Here is a 21,313-nt window from a genome sequence, read left to right on the forward strand (position 1 = left end):
TTAGGCTGCCCAGTGTTGATGCTTCCATTTCCAGTGTTTGGCTGCTGGATTCCCAGGGATGCAACTGTGACACTCCTTTTGTTGGTGGGTGAGCAAATAGCTCTGTCTTACTGGGAGAGATGAGTACAGATTTGACTGTGGCATGACAGTCTGATTCTTCTAACCAGGAATTCACTTCTACTGACCAAACAAATGCTAAAAAGTATGGATGACCAAATCCTCTTCCCTTTCTGGGAGTGGGATATTCTCCTCAGAGAGTGGGGTTTAGGTTCTAGTTTTGTCTCACTGAACCAAGAACGATCTCCAGCTGTTGGAGTGAGTGAGGAGACTGACTGCCCTTTTCTTGTCTACTCACATTAAAAAAAAAGCAAAACACATGCTGAAGTGCCATCTGTAAAATCATAGTCCTGGTGTGGCTCCTTTTGATAAAGAGAGAATTTTAAGCTCCCTTGAATGTGGCCAGTTTGTAGTCACGTTTCTGGAATACTTAGATATTTTTTTACATTGCACCTAAATCTCCTCTGACTACTTCTCACATTGCAATCTGTTTTGGGCTTTATTGATAAGACACTTTGAGGTCAACCACAGTTTTTATGTGTAATACATAATTGTAAATAAATAAATATTTGTATGTAAAGAAAATTACCATTGCTGCAAGACTTGATTATGCAACAGCTTGGAGTGTAATCAGCAAAGATTCTTTTTTATTTTTTACTATTGCTCTTGTAGTTCTCAAAGCATGCAGATGAGCTCATAGAAACTGTTCTGTACTTAGACGAAAGAAAATCTTGTTGTTGCTGGCAACAATGGAGAGATCACATTAGAATTACTAAAACAACTCAGATATCATTTGTTTTATGAATTAGGAGGTAAAAAAGCAAAATGAGATGTACAGATTTCACAGCCACTTCAGCTAATTGATGGGAGCTCTGTCAGAATTCTCTGAGTTCACTCAACTGTACAAATAAAGAAACATGAGAGCTTCTCCAAAAGTATTCTTTTTAATTTTACAGTATGGACCCACTACATCAGATGCAGGCGTTGGTAGTATGGAAGTAGTAGTTGAACCTTCCCAACAGTATTCCAGTACATTTTGTTGTCATGGGACAGATGGCAGTGGAAGGGCAGTCTGACATGGAAGATCATATGAAGCAAAGGTGTGGATTTGAATTCCTCCATGATGAAATAATTGTGCCCATTAACATTCAGCTATGTTTGCTGAATGTTAATGAATATCAAACAGTGGATGTGGGCACACTGAGAAGGTGGTTGGTGCATTTCAGCACAGGTGACAGAAACAGTGTGTCATCTCTGGTTGTATGTAGTTTTATGAGCATGGCATGTAGGCTTTTGTTTTACTGCTGGCAAAAATGCATAGCTGATGGTGAAAACTCTGTTGAAAAATGGTACTTTGTAGGTGAGAATTTGCTCTGTCAAATAGTATGTTTGTGCTCTTTGTAGCTGTACAGTTTTCATGGAAATAAATGGGAGGCATTACTCTTGGGAGGACCTACATATATTCACTTGTACATACATAGATAGTAAAAAGTAGCCTGAGATAAGACTATGTATTTAGCTTGGCTGTAATATACCCGTGATAATTGGAGGTTTTTTAATTTTTGTTTGCTACATTAGGTCCACCAACATAAAGTAGAAGATTTTCCATTGTTTCTATTGGAACTATAGTTTTTTTGTTGTTGTTGTTTTTGTTTGTTTTTTACCAAAGTTTTACCTATGTTATTCATTAAAAATTGCCAGGACTAGATAATGGATTTGGCAAAGGATTTGTTTCAAAAGACTTTTTGAATTTAGCTGACTGAGTTTGTACTGAAGTAAGCGAAAAGTCTTGTACAGTCTGTTCTGCTGTTTCAGCTCTACTTGGTTCATTCTGGTTTGAGATATGGCAATGGACAGAAGTGGTGGGTGGAAGATAACACCTGTGTTGCTGCAGATAGCTTCTCTAAACTCTTTGCAGAATAAGGAGCCATCAGCAAACTGACTAAGCTGGGACTTTTCTGCTGCAGCTCTATTGGTGATTTGTCTGGGCGTTTCAGTTCCTTTGTTTTTCACTTCCCTAGTGCAGTGCAGTGCAGTGTTTAACATGGCAGAAACTCTGGCCAAAACAGGCATATAAATATATCTAGATATACTTTGCTTTGATGCAAATGAGTGATTAAGTTTAGGCAATGCAAAAGGATAGCCTTTCTGGAAACAGGATTAGTGAGATGTTTTGTGTTGTGCTTTATATGTACATAAGGTACTTAACTATTAAATGTCTTTCATTTTCATCAGCAAGTTAAGCTATCAAATGTTTATGGAATGCTGTAGCATGGGGGAAGTTGCTTGAACTCCTGTTAAAAAAATAAAAAGCCAAATCACTTATTTATCATTTATCTGCTTTTATATCTGTCACTATAATTTTCCTGTCTGCACTGATTGTATTTTTGCTGTCTGTTCCTTAACAGATTTTGTTTTGATTGCTTCTATTCAGACTCATTCTTTCATCCCAGTGTATAAGCCGACCATATGCTAGCTTGACCCACTATCAAAAAATATTCACTCAGAGTTCACTTAAGAAGTTACTCTTGTTATTATTTGAAGATTTATTAATTTGTCAATAGCATCTGGTCTTTACCACCTATCCTGAAATCTGCTCCTGATTTTTTAGTGCTGGGTAAAAATAATATTTCCTTCAAACATATTCATTTTTTCCAGTCTTTCTTCTTACCATAAGGTGTTTGATAAGAAGAAATGATCTTTGTGCTACTAAAATGCTTTCTATCTGAGATCAAAATGCAGAAAAATACTATTGTCACTATTTGTCACTTCAGAAAGTGGGACACAGATGAACAGTCTGATTCAGCTGACATTAGTTAAAAAGAAGGTGGTAAAGTGAAGACTGCTTCTAGACTTATCATTGGTGGAGAAGAATTATACTTTCTCCTTAATCTTTGAGGTGACAGAATTCAATCGATCAGAAAGCACAGTGTTCAAGCTCTACCCTCTCTCAATTCTTGGTGAAGCTTACTACCTCCTTTTCATCTCCTGCAAGAGCAAGGGAGGAGACACCAAGAATGGTCTAGTGGCTCAACACTGGCTATTTTGTCTGTCTGTTCCTAACACTGCCTTTATGAGGAGGATGACAAACTGAGCCACTCCCTCTAGACTTTTCAGCTCATGGCATAATAATAATTCTCTATTGCTAAATGATATGCCTAAGTAAAAGTTTGCAAACAAGGGGTAGTACTTTCATTCAGCTACTTTGGCAATACCCCAAGCATTGCATTTTTGGTCATTCAGTCTTCTCATAAAAATTCCTCAAAGCTTACATCTGAGTCTTGTATTTCTGCATGATGATGAGACCTCTGCACCTCATGTGCAAAGCTGCTGTAATGAATTGTCCATCTTCCCTCTTTAATTCTCTGCTGAAACACTGCTAAGTATTGTGTTGCAATGAGCTTAGCCCTTCAAAGCAGGATGATGTATGTGAGCCATATGTGCTGGAAGGCACCCATGACAGTGTACTAAAGATACCCCAGGAGACCATTGTGCTAGAAAGAGGTAGTTATTTGAATAATACAAAGATTTAACTTGCAGATTCATTCCTACTGTATTGTTGACCACCACTGAACTAACAGATACTGAAGATAAGTCAGGATTGGAATTCAGTATTTTTCCCATCTTTATAGATTTATATATAATTCCCATTTTTTCCCTTCCTCTTGCTAAATAGTATATACCACCTCTGCTAAATACTTGTGTTGTTTGTGTTGTCTCTCCACTTGCTCAGAACTATAACAGGATGTTTATCTACTGAATAAAAACCTGCCTCTCATTTACTCTGCAAAGCACTCCACTGCCTTCACAGTAACTGTAACTGCAATTATCATTGTTGGCATCCAGAGACAGTGATTTTTCTATTTACACTTCATGTCTGGCCCTTGTGAAGTTTAATAAATGAAGTCAGCAGTTACATTATCATTTGATAGACTCATCACTCGATAGTAGCTGCTGAAATATGCAATAAATATTGTCCTAGAGGGAAGGAAAAAAGCTAGAAAAAAACATTATGTTTTTTCAAAGAGAATTGCTTTTTTTTTTTTTTTTTTCTTTACCTTGCATGAAGAAATTTAATTACAGTTTTTTGTATAGTTCCTATACGAAGTCACCTTTAGGAGTTTATTAGTCTAAGCAAAATTTATCTCAGGTTGCTAGACATGAGAGGAAAAGTGGCAATGAGAAGCGTGGCTGGACAGTTTTCTCCACTGGCTGCAGATAGGTTGGACTTGTGTTTTTTGATAGAGGCACTCCAAATAAAAGCGTGCCTCCAGCAGCCTCCTCTAGAACCAGCCAACCAAGAGGAGGCAGAAAAGATTCAACTTCAGCATCAAACACAGGCATGGAGAGGAACTGTCCTTTCTAGTGTGAAATGAATGGCAAAAATCCCATTTCAGCAAAATGCTGAAGATCAATGAATTTTACCAGTTTTTCCAGGGGGTTTTCTTAGATTATTTGATCTTTGAGCCAAACAGCAAACACTATCATGACCAGCAGTGTTTGTTTGGTAATAAATGCTAAGCATAAACTCAGACAGACTATTCCCCACTAAACAAATTCTAATACCCACCTACATACATGTATGTTTATCCTGGATCCTTCTTTCATTGTATTTTTCAAGTAGGCAAGTGAAAGTCCTTGGGAGAGTTTAGCTCACTAGCTGTTGTAGGATTTCTGTAGCTGGAATGCAGAAAATCATATTTCTAGTCACTGCAGAATCTTAATGAGAAATAGAGTAGAATAGTTCAGATGAAAGACAGTAAAATCCAACTGCCTGTCCACCTTATAGCTACATAAGATTTAAAGCATATTGTTGAGGTCATTGTCAAAATGTCTCGTGAGCACTGACAGGCAGAGGGCATCTACTGCCTCCCTAGAAAGTTTTTCCAGTGATTTAAAACTTTCCAGTGATAAAGAAACTTTTTCCAGTGTCCTTTCTGAACCTCTCTTGGTGCAGCTTTGTGCTGTTCCTATGTGCTTTGTCATTGATTACCAGAAGAGGCCAGCAGTTCCCTCTCCATTTCCCCTCTTCAAGGAGATGCAGAAAGCAGTGAAGTCTCCTCTCAGTCTCCTTTTCTCTTCACACATCAGATGATACCTGCAACTCATATATTTCTATCTGGATCCTTCAGGGAACTTTGGATCAGTAGCGGTTCCTACAAGCTGAACATTCAGAAGTTCAAAAGGTTTCAAGGAAAGATCTTGATGAACTTATAAATGCTTGGAAATGTATTCCTTTTCTCAGTGACATGATCAGAGATGGCCCAAGATCATTTGTACTATAGGGTCTACTAATAAATATAGCAGTGATCACCACTCCCTCTAATCTACTGTGACAATTAAAAACATTTTAAAAAGCATCTTAACCTTCTCTTAAAAACATTTGGGGTTCTAATTCTTATTTAGTTAGCCTTTCTCGTCCATCCTGAGTCACAGCCAGTGGCTGCAAATATGATATTTAATTAATAAATATGTATAAAGAGATGTATAAGACATGTTATAATATATAATATACTATTAAATATAAAAATTATCCTTGCAGCATAGGCTTATCACAAAGCTATTTTCAAACTGTTTGAACTATCTATGCTTTCATTTAACTTCTTACTAAAATAGAAAAAAAATGTGGAATGGCACAGAGCTGAAGCCAATTGCATACACCTTTTTAATAACCAACTGTTCTTATATTCGTGTATTGGGCATGAAAGCTGTTACAAAAAAACTGACTTCAAACAATGACTGCAGAAAAATGGAAAGATATTAAATATATTTGGATCAAGTATTCTGTTGCTTTTCAGCCCTGTGCATTGTCAGTCATAATGGAAATCAATAAACAGAAAATCTAAGGCATTGCCAAGTCACCCAGAGTGTTCTTTGCAAATTGTGTGGTACCCATGAAGAGCCAAAAAAGATCCGACTGCTTAACATTAAGATGGCAAACACTTAAATAACAAATCACCTAAGCTAAGATGTTCACAACCTAACTTGGGTAGATGTTATGCTTCCAGTTTCCTCAAAATAATTTGTTTTTGTAAACGCTCTTTTCAAACCATCATCTCCTGTAATTGTGCTGCCAGTCTCACATGGGCTGAGACAGAAGCTCATGGGTGAAGGCAGGTTATGTGGAGTGACTTCTTACAGCTGTGCCACTGAATGGTTCAGTGCAGGGCAGATACAATGTGCAGCTCAGGAATGTAGTTAAATACTTCTCACAGTACAAAAAGATATCAGAAGTTTAAAGTAAGTGTAATATTTGTGATTTTCCTTATTTTTTTACCCAGTTGGGAAAGCTAGATAGAGCAAATAATGCTTGAAACTGTCATAAATAATTTTACTCCTATGAAACCTTGCTGCAGAATCTTGTGATAATGAAAGAACTATTACACATTTCTCTATGTAATGATATAGGTTGTGTATTTTACTCAGTGCGGATAAGCTGTTTGGAAGGAGCAGTGCATTCTGCACAGTAAGGATGTGGAATATTATGCTGTCACCAGAGGTCTACAGGACTGTGTTCTTTCTCTACTGTGAGTTTTGAATGAAGTCCATTATGAAACATTGTCTACTGACACCTTCCTGTTCCACAGAGAAATGAGCTTGCTGATTAAGACCACTTCTGAACTGAATTGAAAGTTATACATTATGGATGATCTGATGATTGAGAATTTTAGCATGAAAGCCAAGCCTCTTTTTTATCAATACTAAAGGTCCCATTAAGCTCAATAGGGTTAAAATTTCTATCTATCTGGATCCTTGAGGGAGCTTTGGATCAGATTAGAATGTTAAATCTAGCCCATTCCCAAAACAGACAGAAAAAATGCAAACACACATGCCAGGAAATTGGGAGTTAACATAGCTTTGATGCTGAACTCACCTTGGGAGCCTTTATTTTTAGAAACAACAAAGATAAGGAAAAGATGGTGCCTGTTGAGCCTTAACAGGCTCTGTCATTTTGCATTGCAAAGTTATTTAGATCTTAGGATTTATATTATCTGTGAATATCAACTCCAGGTTTGCAATTCTAAATACTATACAGTGGGAAAAGCTGCTGAAATATTGCCTGTCTTTATGATGCTGAAACATGCAATTGTCTTTCTGAGGTGTCAGAAGCAATGCTTACAAAACACCTAATCAACAGAAGTCATCATAGTTATTTTTTTTATTATTCTCTGCGTCAGCTTGTTTTCATAACACAGGCATTTTACTTTATGCAAGAGCAGATGTATTTGTGACTATTTGCACTGAAATATCCAAACATTGCTGTAAAGCAGCAATTTACAGTTGGCTGACTCTCTCATCTTTAGTATACAATTAGTGAACAATGAAAAACTCATTATCTTCTTATTTCCTTACAGTCAGGGAAGCAAACAATTAAATTTGGTGGTTAAAAAAATAAAATACAAACAAACAGAAAGCGTTTTCACTTCCCAGAAAGAAAAATGTGCAAGTCTTTCCATTAACAGCATTGAAACAACATTCATCAAAGGATTGTACTGTTAAATAGAGTTGCTGTTAAATGCTTCCCCCCCACCACTTTCAGGCTGAGATAGAAAATAATAGAATATAGAATTACACACCCACCACCATCAAGATAGCTTTAATATAATATAAGGTGGTACATATATAACAAGTATAAGAATATAAACATCTCCAAGAACTTCTAAAATGCTTTGTATTCCTTTTTTTCCCCTTTCATTTTTGGTTGACATTTGACTGAGGCCAAGAAGCAATAGGCCTTGTTCCTAAATTGTTCTCTGTAATCCTCTGTATCTATAGCTGTTTCATTAATTGCAGGAATAACTAGTTATTGTCTGAATTGGGAAACTCATGGATGAAGAAGATTTCATATTGCAGAAATGAGGGAAGGTTAATTTTTGATTGATAAACTAATGTTAAACAGTTTAAAACATATAATTTCCCAAATTTACTGTATATAAATACATTATGCTTATATTACTAAAGAGAAATAAGCAAAAAGCTCAGTGCAATGAAATCGATGAATACCAACTGTTAGTATATAGAATTCTGTTCTGTATCTTACTCTTATCTTTAGCTTTCTGCTAGCTGCTTTTCTTTGATAAAAAAATCAAGTATCCAGGAATCTTCATTGTCATCATGAAGACATTCATATTTTGCATGTTAGGTACAGTAACTGAGGCAATTACCAGATTCACAGATTAATCTACTCAACTACCTTACCAAACAGGATGACCCTGTTCTTCATGCATCCTCATATACTATTACTTGTGTAGCTTGACTTTAGAATCTGCATGGTAGATGAGGAATGATTATTTTTACGCAGGTCTATCAATACTGAATTTCACCAACCTATCCAATCTTCGATGCTCTGGAATGTCCTCAGTTTTTTTCCTTCCTTTCTCCTGTCTCATCAGAAAAAAAAGAGTTAATTCATAGTCTTCCTGCAGTCCAGACTCTTCTGTAGTACTCTAAACAATTCATGTCCCAAAGTTCTAATTTGTAAAAGTTTGTTTGAACTTACTAGAGCTACTTATATGCTTACCATTGAACAGAGCCAAAGGGTACAAAGCCACTGCAGTTTGCAACAGTGTGATAGATCTTTTCCTCTATGACTCAGGACTGCAGAGAAAAGGATGTTCAAAAGCAGAATGAGTTGTCAGTTCTTATTTCATGTTGATATTCACAAAGAATCAAGAAGGCTGTATAGAACTAACTCTCTTTTATCAATTCAGGCTTACTTCTCCTTTTTATATCCTCTGTCATTCTTCAATTATTTTTTAACCACTTAATATTGACTGATCCTTCTCACTTGTTGCCCTTTAGCTTTCATGACCATCTTCTTTTAAAATGTTAATTCTATTATTTGAGGAGACTTGCTAGTGAATGGACACCTAATCTCATCTACTTTGCCCATGATAATCAGATGAGAGTACTAGAATTAGGAGGGTGAGTCTTTCTGTGTGCTCTTACCATGGAGAAATCTTTCTCTGGTAGAGCCCACTGATACTGAAGGAACACAGACAGTGCTTTCTGTGCTGTGATTATTGACAGAGAATGGCTGATGAGCTTCAGCTAGGTGCCTAACTTTCAATGACTCACATTAGGTATGACAAATTCTGTCTTGGTGGTAAAAGGCAAATATAAATTCAGGATGATACATCATGACTCTTCCCAGCCTGGGAGAAAGCAGATTGTAGCAGAAAGTAATTCTTGATAACTAAACAGCACATATATCAGGTGTACACGATACTGAGGGGGACAGATTAGATTAAGTAATGTGGTCCCTTCCTTATCTTCTTATTCCATACCTTTCTTTTTTTCTTTTTTCTTTTTTTCTTTCTTTTTTCTGTATGACAGTGAACCAACAGCAGTTGTTTTGAAGGCAGATGCAAACATCGAAGCAAAAGCTATTGAAAATGACACTGATTACTGCTGTTTGAAATCCCTGTCCCATGGGAAGCGCTGATATTTTGACATCTGTTTTCTTATCAAAATGGAAACTGAAAGGTTTAAATATCAGCAATTGTCATGATAATATTCCTTCAGAAATGCTGAAACGAAAAGCAAATACTTCATTTTGAAATAGCTACCCTGTCAACATTTAAAAATATCATTTGTAATGTTTCGTTCTAGTCTAGAGTTTCCATGTTTAAGATATTTATGTATATGTGTGCGTGAGCTTCTGCATATGTATATGCAAATTCAATGTAGAAGTTTTCCTTTTGAGAATAAAACAGTGATCTTAAGAATTTCTGCATTTTGGAAGGAAACTACTTCAGTCACTGTGTTTTGATCAGTCACAGTAGTGGCATGGCAGCCCCATTCCTTAAGTGAATCTCAACCATCAAGTCAGTCACCATGACAGACAGAGAGCTGCCAAAGACAGAATCCCATCAGGAAACGATTCAGATTGGTTGTGAAATTTTTCCTTTTAATGGTTACATATCACCATCTTTCATTTTATTGACCTAGCAAGGGGCAGGGAGTAATCTAATCAATATCTCACAGGAAAGCACACGAAAAGAAAATTATTATGATAGCAAAGGAAATACAAATAGCAATTTAATTCATACTGTGTTTTCCTAGCACCTTCATGGTGCTTTATACTAAAATTAAGAGATAGAGATAAAGATGTGTTTGACTCTTTAGTGCACTCTAAAAAAGGTTTTTAAATCTGAAACATAATCCAGTGTTTAGAAAGAAAATGACTAGTATTAATAAATAGACACCGTTATTTATGCAGTAATGATCTTTCAAGAATGGTATTGAAGGGAGAAGTCATTCAAATGCTATTTATGAGCGAAGGAAGCCTTATAGATCTCTATACTTTTGCTAGGTAAGAGTTAAAGCTGAAAGACACTAATAAACATGCATAAACAGTTAATAAAGTAGTGGGAAAATTCCTGAATGAATTTATTGGCTATGTGCTGTGATATAGGATCAGTATCTTGTTCTTTTAGTGACCCAGAAGCTTTTTGAAACTATCAAGGATATTGTCCCTGACTCTGTTTTCAGCTCCTATCTGGAGCTTTGCAATGTGGAATCACTTGATCTTTTGGATTGCTGTAGATCTACAAAGTTGTATGTGACATCCCTTTGGTGAGAGGGCATAAAACTCTATTCAGTTAAGTTAGAATAAAACTGCCCTTCTTTCTTTTGAAATAACAGTTAAAACCATTTAAACACTCAAAGAGGAGGTTTAAGGAGCCCAGCTGATCATGTGTAGATTTAGAACACCACCCAAGCGGGAAACTCTGAAATTAATTCCTTTGGTTTCACTCAAAACTGACTTTCTAGTTTGCCAGTCAGCTTCAGCATCAAACTCTTCATCACAGTTGTATAGGCTGGGTTACCTCATTAGAAAGGGTATATTTATGTCTGTAGTCTCTAATTCACTGTCTAGCACACTGGAAGTGTGAACTTAGACAAGCCTGCTAAAATTAAACCTTCAAAGACAGTTATGACATAATCGAAGTTAAGGATCTGCTTTCATAGTGAGTGTTCTTAGGCTCTGAAAACATTTAACCACTACTATATATTAATTGTTTGAGGTTAAAGAATCCAGAATATACTTTTAAAGTTTCCTAGCTTCATGCATGCCATATTTATTTGGAGCCTGAGTGTTTTATCACAGACTATTTCCAGGGCTGTGCTTAGTATCTAGGACACCAAAGGAACCTGCTTACGTTCAGGTTACTGGCTGCCATTGTAAAAGCTGTCATTAAAAATACAGCAGGAAACCAACTTAGTGACTTTACATCAGTTCATAATGGACATTTTCACCTCAAGATGTGGATTACACTAGAATGCTTATTGGACAAAAGAACAGTTTGTGAAGTTCAAATTGCAATTGATCCATAGGCCATGAATAGCAATAGAAAAGTTCTTACTAATTTGGGGGGGATTTTAATCCATACCATAGTCAAGAAAAGAGACTGTAGATGCAGTTCTGTTACCAATAAAAAATAGAACTGTTCAAGCACATATACAGAGATACATTGCCACTCTCTTACCTATAAATCCAGGGTTTCTGTGATGCAACCCTTATCTGCAACAATAGTCATTGCATTTCTTATATATCTTGGCTGTTGCAGCTTATCCTGCCTGGGTGGCTGATAGGGTGGATGAAGTGGTTCAGATGAAAAAAGAATTGACCCAGAGTTTCACTCTAGACCTGAAATGAGTTATTATCTTTGTTTGAAATACTTCTGATATTTTCCCTGTTTTAAAATAAATGCAGAAAACACCAGATGAAAAAAAAAAATAAGGAAAAATTAAAATAAAGCTAGATTTGCAGAATTCAGCATAAAGTTCAGCTATTTCTCTTTGGAGGAACAACTGTATAAACTTTATTTCCAATCATTCAAAAATGTACGAATCAGGTTGCAGGTAGCGGATGAGTTTGGAGTGAGGTATCTCTGCAAGTCTGAAGACAGACTATACAAAAACAAGAGTATCCAGCTGTTCCAATCTACCATCTGAAAGCAATACTTTGCAAAAATGTTTATTGTCAGCTGTGATGCATTTTTATTTTTAGAAACAAACATTGTTACCAAAGGTTGTTCTCTTTCCCAACAATCTCCTGCCTGAGGGTATGCATGTTCCATGTTGACAAGGTATCTTTCCAGCTCAGGTAGTTATATTTGTTTTAGATCTAATTTAGCTGGTGCAAATAGCAACAGAAATGAAAGAACATCATAGAGTTCATGTAGGTACTGGGATTTGAGGTATTTTCTTGGCTTGCTACTACAGCACAGCTTGTGCTGCTGCACTGACATTGCTACTAGTTGAAAACTAAATTATGGAAACTTGTGTCTTCTGTAATTCATAGAATCATAAAATGGCTTGACTTGGAGGGGACATTAAAGACCACCTAGTTCCAGCCTCCTGCTATGGACTTATTGCCCTCCACTACATCCAGCCTGGTCTTGAACACCTCCAGGGATGGGATATCCACAACCTCTCTGGCAGCCTGTGCTTTGCTTCACCACCCTCTGAGAGTTTCTTCCTAATATCTAATCCAAATTTCTCCTCTTTTAGTTTAAAGCCATTCTCCCTTGTCCTCTTACCATGAGACCATTTAAAACATTGATTTACCGTCCTGCCTGTTACCCCCTTCAAGTACTGGACATGTCCCCAGAGCCTTCTCTTCTTCAAACTAAATAAGCTCATCTTCCTCATCTCACTTTGTGGGAGAGATACTCCAGTCTTTTGATTCTCCTTGTGATCAAATCCTGATTCTCTGGACCTGCTCCAACAACTCTGTATCATTCTTGTGCTGGAAGCCCCAGGCCTAGATGCAGTGCACCAGATGGGTCCTCACCAGTGCAGAGGAGAGGGGGACAATCATCTCTTTTGCCCTGCTGACCACAAATGCATTTTCTGCATAGGTAGACACTTCTTCTTTCTTGGCAGAGTTTATGGGTGCCAGTGTTCCTCCATTTCAACAGGAACCAGAGATTTATGGTTATGGATGGACTGAATAGCTAAGAAAGTCACCCAAAATGTTTTGTCTCATAATCTGCTGACCCACCAAATGTAAGCCACAAGACGTCAGAATATTTAATCAGTGTCTGTAATGTGAAAGGCTTATGTTTCCTCCTGCAGAACTTGCTGTGATTGACAGATCACATTATGGTTTTTCTTTCCAGCTCTGATTTTAAAGGACAGTTTCTCAAAGACAAGCAGTGGAGCAGTGATCTTGGCTATGAAGGATGTTAAAGACTGATTTAGACTGCTTGTCTGTATTGATGGCTGGAGGGAGCATCAGCAAGAGCAAAGCTTGAGAGGGAAGGGGAATTTTACGCTTCTTCTTCTTCCTCCTCTTTCCTCTCCTTTGTGAAGAGGGTATCTTTTCCTGAACTGGGTGTTTTGAAACTTATTTTGGACACTACTCTGCTGAGAGCCTGTTACTGTCAGGAAGGTTTCCTCCCACACGCTGTTAAATGTGCTGCTTCCTGGCTTTGCACTTTGAAAGGCTTGAAAGGCTGTTCATTCTGACCACAGAGCTCGCACTGAAAACTCTGCAAGCCATCACTAGAAATGAAGAGGTCTCACTGTCACATTTCTCCCCTCTTGTTCCCAGGCTGGAATGGTTGAGAGCGTGGGGATTTTCCTGAAGGCCGGAACACCTTTCTCCTTAATACATCTGCATGACCAGGGCTAATCCCCAGTTATCACTGCTTATGCTTCAAGGCTCAGTCTTGTTAATTGAGGCTGTAACATTTCAAAAGCATGAGTTTGCTCTTATTTATATCACATTGCTGAGACAGAGCCATGACATGTCAGTAAGTGCTGCTGTACCAAGCATCCCAGCTGTACAGAGGGGGTCCTTTGATAGTGACAGAGGGAAAGAGATGTGTTTTCCACAGACAAAAGCTTGTATTAATCTGTATTTAAAATGAAAATCTCCTGATTCCTCCCCCTTTATTAGATGTTAAATGCTTCAGTGCTGAATTATTCAGGCTCTGCCTGCTCCAGAGTGCCAAGTGACACCATGTGACAAAATGACATATCGCAGTTGAACTGAAGATATCTCTGTTTTTCTCTGAGAAACAAATTCAGATGAGACTTTATGGCCTAGCATGATATTTATAGTTCTAGTTTGCCATTAACCTCCGTGATAGGGAAGTCTCTACCACCCAAACTTTGTCTCTTTTGAGATGTTTCTGAAAATATGAAGGGGAGTGACAATGTCTTCTGTTAGTCACTAGCTTGGAAAATTTGCATTGCATTCCTGTTGGGAAGTAAGTCTCTAATGTTACCTTGGGTAGGTCATTGAGATCCTCACTGAGCATCCTCTGTGTCCATTTCCCCATGTTTTGACTATTTGGATTGACAGCTCGTAAGTGGAAGCTAGGCTCTTTCTCAGTGCTAGCCCAGCCAACCTTATTTCTTGCTTGTAGCTGGTACTGGACTATAAAACAATAATTATGTGTCCATGCAAAAGCTGTATTAAAATGATGGCTTGAAAGGTGAGGACTTAAAGTGCTCCTTAAGGATTTAAAACATGCCCTTTTGTGGAAATACATTAAGATGCTGCCTTTAAAGTACCTTTTATTCCTAGAAACCTTCTGTTTTCTTTCACACAGAAAACAAAAATTGCTTAGAGAATGACCCAGCTGATCAATACTTTTTCCAGCCACTGAATCAGGGGATGTTGATTTTGTATTTTATTTTTTTTTCTCTCTCTCTCTCTTTTTTTTTTTTTTCTCCTTTAAATTGACCCAGAGGTTGCAAAGAATGAGTGACTGATCTTTTCATGAAATTATGAAGTTCTAGAGAACTCTTCAGCAAAACACTGCATTCTTCCAAAAACATGAATTAGATAATGTAGTAATATTGTAGTATGTAATATATGTAGTAATTAGATAATGTAGGTATTTTGCTTCTTAGACTGTACCGATAGAAGGTGCAAAACTAATCCTTTCTGAATGGGACAGAATTCATGACCCTGTGAGAGCTAGGCATTAGCTCCTTCTTCACTGGGGTTAAGAAGATGTGAATAGATGCTCTTTTCTGTGATGCAGAAGCTGGATGCACACTACATGGAAATTAAACATTATGTTCAGGAGTATGAAGCCTAAGTTGCCATTCCTTTAGGTATGATGTGGTTTCTTTTGAGATTTCACATTGTGCTTTATAAATCACTCGTACTCCAATGTGTCTTATTTTGCATCTTGTTAGAAACTGAGAAAAAAAGGGAAGGCGTTAGTTTAACTAATATGCTACAATCACTCTTTCGGTTCCTGCTACTATGTGATATTATTGCTGGTTTAAAGACTCATCTTTTTACCTTAATAGGAATTTTTCCCTGTTAAAGAATGCTTTCAGTCTTTCTGCAAAAGCATCTCATTGTGGTTGCTTTTACTTGACACTTTGGAGGTTTGGAACATCATAAGAATTTTGTTTTGTTTTGTTTTGTTTCTTTTTACTTCCTAATTATCCTGAGAAGATAAACATTTTCTGAATTGACTTTTAAGAGCTTCATTAATATTTTGCAGGTATTCACACTTCTTTTTTTCCTCCCTTCTGATTTTATACCATACACATCGTTTACAAGATATCCCTTAATCCAGGTCATAAATCAAGGGATTATTCTATCCCTTACAGCCAAAGCATCATCAACAGAATTACAGAATTAAAAAGCAAGAAAATGGTGCAGCAATAACAAGCAGGCAGAAAACATTGGGTACATTTCAGACATCTGACATCATTCTTCTCACCCTGTGCTTTTTCTCCTTTTCCTTTTCTCCATTTTCCCTTTAATACCTGATGATGCATATATAACCATCAGCATGTTTCCACCACCTTTTACTAATGTTAATGAGAAGAAGTTCTGAACATTTTTAGCCATCTTGCATACGCCTCTTCTTTACTCTTTTTGCTAGGTCATCCACTTGCTTCTTTCCCTCCGCTCTAAGCATGCTTATTACTAGGTAGCTCACAGCCCTTTGGGCATATACTAATTTACCTAGGAACACTTTCCATTTCTCCTCTGTGTCCTTAACCACCATTGCCGCATTCTATTGATTTCCATGAACACCTCTAGCATGTCTGCACAAATTCTCTTTGCTGAAATTCAGCATCTTTTATTATTATTTTTTACTCTTTTTATGGCCCCTATAATTTATGCCATACATTTTTCTCATTTCAGATATCATCAGTTTGTGCTGCAGTAAGCTAATCATGAATTGCTGTCTTCTTATGATGCATTTTGATCATTTGATCATTAGGAGGGTTGTTGGTCTTTTTTTCTTTCATTCTTTTAGAAAACTGAAATCCTTTTGGGATAGTTTACAAACACACACACAAATAAATCAGCGTTCTACAGGAAATGATAAAAAAAAAATCTCAACATCATAGGAAAAATATACCAATTTTCTGACCAATACATTCTTCTCATACATAAATTGCCTGGGAAGGATTCTAAACTGGTGTGAATTCATTCTGCTAAATAAATGTAAATTTCTGATCAGGTTGAGCTGGATGTGATCCTAACGGAATGAATCTCATCATTTTAAAATAGACTGATGTAGATATTCTGTCTCATTGGATATAAGTGTAGCTAGTTGCTTTATGGTAAAAAAAAAGAAAATAAGTAGCCCTGCTATGGTAGAGATGAAACTCTAATGGAAGTTTTCTATCTGTTTGTGAAGCTCCATGTATTATTGGAATGTTTTCCTCAAATTTAGATGACCTGTTAGATGAAAAACAAAAATTGCTCTATCATGGATTCCATTGCCCAGCTTGGTATCTGGGTACAGACAGGTAGCAGATAATTTATCATCTACAAAAACTGGTGGGATGTGAGGATTTTAAGGAATTCAATAGATTTCATGCTCATGGGGGCTTATCCCAGCTCGTGGTTAAAATTCCTAATTGTCTTTTCATTAAATAAAATTACATTACTCAATGCTGTCTCTTTGTCATAACCCTGGATCTGCATACTGTATGCCAGAATGTCTTTAGGTTTTCCCTACTGTTATAATATTTCAAGCTCACAGGAATTCAGAGCTCTGCTTGGTGCACAAAGTGAAGGAGGCACTTTTGGTTCAGAGAGATGGGAGAAGCACAGATTCAAAATGATGAGCCCACAGCAGCTTTACGTGGATAGAAGCAGATTACACTCTCTCCTATCTTTCTGAATAACTTTTTCATCTCAATTTGTTGGCTTTGTTTTTTGATGCCACTTTCCAGTTTATTCTTGTTACTTCCACTGCTGATCCACCAGAACATCTTGGTTGCATTTTCTCTGCTGGTTACAGAGAGAACTGTTTGCTGTGGCGATATTTTCTATCTGCCAGATTTCATGTAGATTCTCATTGCAGCTGTATTTTTCTCTCTCACTCTTTGCTTGTGCACGGACTCTCCTAAGGACACTATATATTCATTATGAGCTAGAGTTACTTGTACTGTAACTCTCAATTCTCCAAAGCCCAAATGCATGACTCAGGCTTCTGAAATAAGTGAGAGAGACCTAGGGCAAGGTACATAGCAAAAATAGCAGTGGGAATGATGTGAGATTATTAGATACATTTTTTTTATTTTTTTTTTAATTAGAGATGGTCCCAAACCAAATCAGTCATTCCCAGTGCACTGAAGTTGGGCGAGTTTGATATGAGATCTGGATATGAACTTTGCAGTTCAGCCTCACCTCTAATTTTAATATTTATACAGTTTTCTACTACCTCCCCTTTGAAGGTCAAAACTGATAGCCAGCTATCTAAGCAATGGAGGTTTTTACAGCCAGCTTTTGTGGAGCACCAAACAGCTGTATAGTAAAAATGATCACTGTGTTTTATCTATCTCACTAAACCAATGAGAGTTTTTAATACAAGGCTCTTATTGAGCTAGACAGTAACACTATGAGATGCTCTGATGAAGAGGCATTACCAGCTGCCCTTAGAGTCCAAGGAATCAGTGCTTCCAGTTGTGACTTAGAGGTAGTCATAATTAAACCTTCTTTTCTGTTTTGGTCTTTTTATGCTGGCATGGAGATAATGTATTCATACATCAGGGAAAAAGGATAGCAGTTCAGTATGAACTGTAAATAAGAAGCAGAGAAGGATTATATGCCTTCAGTTTATTCAGGCCAAAATAGGTATCTGACTGGAATATTGTGTCCATTCATTGTACGCACTCATAAAAACAGTATACAGTATCTGGAAGAGATGTAAGTGTTGCACTGTCTTCAGCCAACCAGGATGAATCAAGTAGCACTGTTCTGTCCTGTAAGTTCATTGTATCTTCACATGAGAGCTGCTCCAAAAGTATTGCTTTCTATTTTACTACGTTGGCCCACAACATTGAAGGCAGTGTTGGTGTTATGGCAGTAGGGGCTGAATCTTCCCCCCAAGTATTCTGTTACATGTTGTTGCTGTGCAACAGATGGCAGCAGTTTCACAAAATAGTATCTGATGTGGAAGTGCCGGTGAAAGAAAGGTGGAAAGGTGTGTCACTGTGTGTGTTCCTCCATGTGGAAAAAATGGACCCCACTGACATTCAGCAGTGCTTAATGAATGTTGTTGGAGAGCAAGCAGTGGATGTTAACACACTGAGGTGGTGTTTGGCGCATTTCAGCAGCAATGAGAGTGACTGTGGGTCACCTTCACTAGTGCAGACTTTAGGAAAACATTTTGCAGGCACTTGCTCACTGCTAGCAAAATACACAGGTAATGGTGATGACTCTGTTGAATAATATTGTTCTGTAGCTGAGATTTTTCTCTATCAAAGAGTGTTATTGAGCTCTTTGTGCCTGTTGTAGTTTCCATGGAAATAAATGGGAGGCATTAATTTTGGAGCAACCTACATATAATCTGTCCCTTTCATTTGGAGCAACCTACATATAATCTGTCCCTTCCAATACTGCCCATCTTCAATTACTCTTTTCTTAAGACATCGGGATGTATGAAAACTCTTGAAATGTGTAAAATGGAAAGTTCACCCAAAGTGGCTGCTGTCTCAGTACCTTCACTTGAAGTTTAAAGTGTAATATTAAGTTTGGAAAATAAATGGATGTGGTGAAAAAGTAAAATTTATGCCCAACAGCTCAGTGGAATTGATTTGATTAGGAAAGATTTGGTAGCATGTGAGTGACATGAGAGTTGACTCAGATAAGTTCAGACCTGGCTGTGACCTTTTGTTTGTGTATAGTTATTTGCACCCGACTTTATTAGAAGCTGTTGGGAAGATGAACATGCTTGAGTTTTTAAAGTCTTCAGGTTTCCTATTCTTAAACATTATAGAAGGTATTTCAAAAGACACTCTGTCCACCTCTATGCTTTCCTGTCAAGATTTATAAATTATTTTGCAAGCTTTGTCATTCTGTAGTTGACCTGAAACCACAATATTCTTATTTAGTTAAAAACGCTTTTTATAGTGTGAGGACTTCAGATCACGGACCAATTTTACATAATATTTCTGACATTCTGTGCCTTGGTGGTGGGCTTTCAGGTTTGGTTGGTTGTTTTGTTGTTGTTTTTTTTTTTTTGCTTTCCAGGTGCACGTATGTTTAGATTCGTGCACACAGACTTAAGTGTGTGTGTGATAGCATCCACATGCACACATTCTTGCAGTTTATCTTGGGTGGAGAACATGTTTAGTAGATGAGATAAAATATGGTACTTCAAGCAATGTTTCCCCACTTCATTTAATCTCAATTTGTTTCAAATCCAATGCTTAAAATATACTTTGTCCTTTGCTTGTAATTACTAATTTCCTACTAAATATAATACTGTCTTCATAAGCTGGAAAAATGCATAAATATGCCCATCCTGTGACGTAGTTCAGGAACATTTGTCTGCAGCTTATAGTGGAAATTTCTATTTGTTCTGTGCTGTTTAAGGACAGAAGTCTGTGCTGCAAGACAGAATGCAGTTCTCCTAAGTGTATGCAACTGTCAGCTGAATCAACACTGTTTTGGAGAATGAACAGAAGAAGGTGGTAGAACTAACTCATGGAACAGAAAAGCCATTTTTTCCTTTACCTATTTAGTGAGTAAGAGGGTTCTTGACTGAGGAGGTTCTAGAAGAAAAGGATTTTAACCTTTAGCTTTTCTGGATGAATATTGATTGTAATAGTTCTGGCCAGCATGATGAGAACTGTAGGGCCAAGCATGACATTATGCCTTCAATTTAAAGTGTTGTATTCACTGTTAAGCAGATTAGTTTAGCTTGCTGAAAAGATTACTGTATCTTCTCTTGATATCTAATATATGCATGGAGACATACACATGCATACTGCTTCTTGTCATCTGGTCATCTGCATGGACACGCCAAGTCTCTGTACACCAGGTCATATGTATATGAAAGTCTAACTAGAGCTATAAATGTAACCCACCAACGAAACTGAAAGAGATGGCCTGAGAACTGTACATCTAGGACTTACAGGATTTCAGTTTTTTTTTCAGCCAAACTGTAAGTTCAGTGACATCAAAGAGAAAATGGAAGGAATGCTCATTATGATGCAATATCAATAAACAAATTATTGACTGGTATGAAGACAAATTGGTTGATATTCAAGGGTGAAAATAAAGTATTAGGTTCTGAGGTGTTGTTTTGTTTTTTTTGTTTTGTTGGAAATCATTGCAAGAAGTTTGAAGTAAGAATTCTTGAGCAAACATTGAGATGAAGTAAGATTTCACCCACAAAAGCACAGCACGGGAATTCCTCCCTTGCAGTCATTACATTTGCACAACTGTCATCAACATAAGAAAAAATGGCTTCTCTAGGTGTAAAACTGACAGTTCTAAACAGGCATATGCAATGGATCCAACCAAACCTGCAATAACTAATTACCTTTTTAACAGTCTGAGTGAAGTGAAAAAAATTTTATCATCCCTAGACATAAACATTGATATTCTCACCCAGGACTTGCTCAACAATTTTTCCCAAATGAAAATGGATTGAAAAATTAAACATTCAAGTCACAACAATTCAATCAGGATCATTTATTTATGAGTCATTTTGCAAAACACTCAGTGTAGATTTTCTCATCTCTTTCCTTGGATGCACTTTGAGCCTTCTGGTATTGTAAACACTGCATGCATTATCGTTTAGCACAGAGGAATTTGAAGTGGGTTAATAAGGAAATTGGGAGCGTCTTTCATTTCACCTCTCTAAAAAACCTGCACAGCACTTCAAATGCTTGTTAATTACATGGGAAACATACCAAAATTTGACGTGTGTGTATAGTGAGAATCTGTGGCCATTTCAGGATGTCTGAATTTATTTAGACTACCCTTCTCATAGGGTTTTATTTTAAGTTTATTGCAAAC

Source organism: Excalfactoria chinensis, chromosome 7 (assembly GCF_039878825.1).
Source record: "Excalfactoria chinensis isolate bCotChi1 chromosome 7, bCotChi1.hap2, whole genome shotgun sequence".
Taxonomy (NCBI): Eukaryota; Metazoa; Chordata; class Aves; order Galliformes; family Phasianidae; genus Excalfactoria; species Excalfactoria chinensis.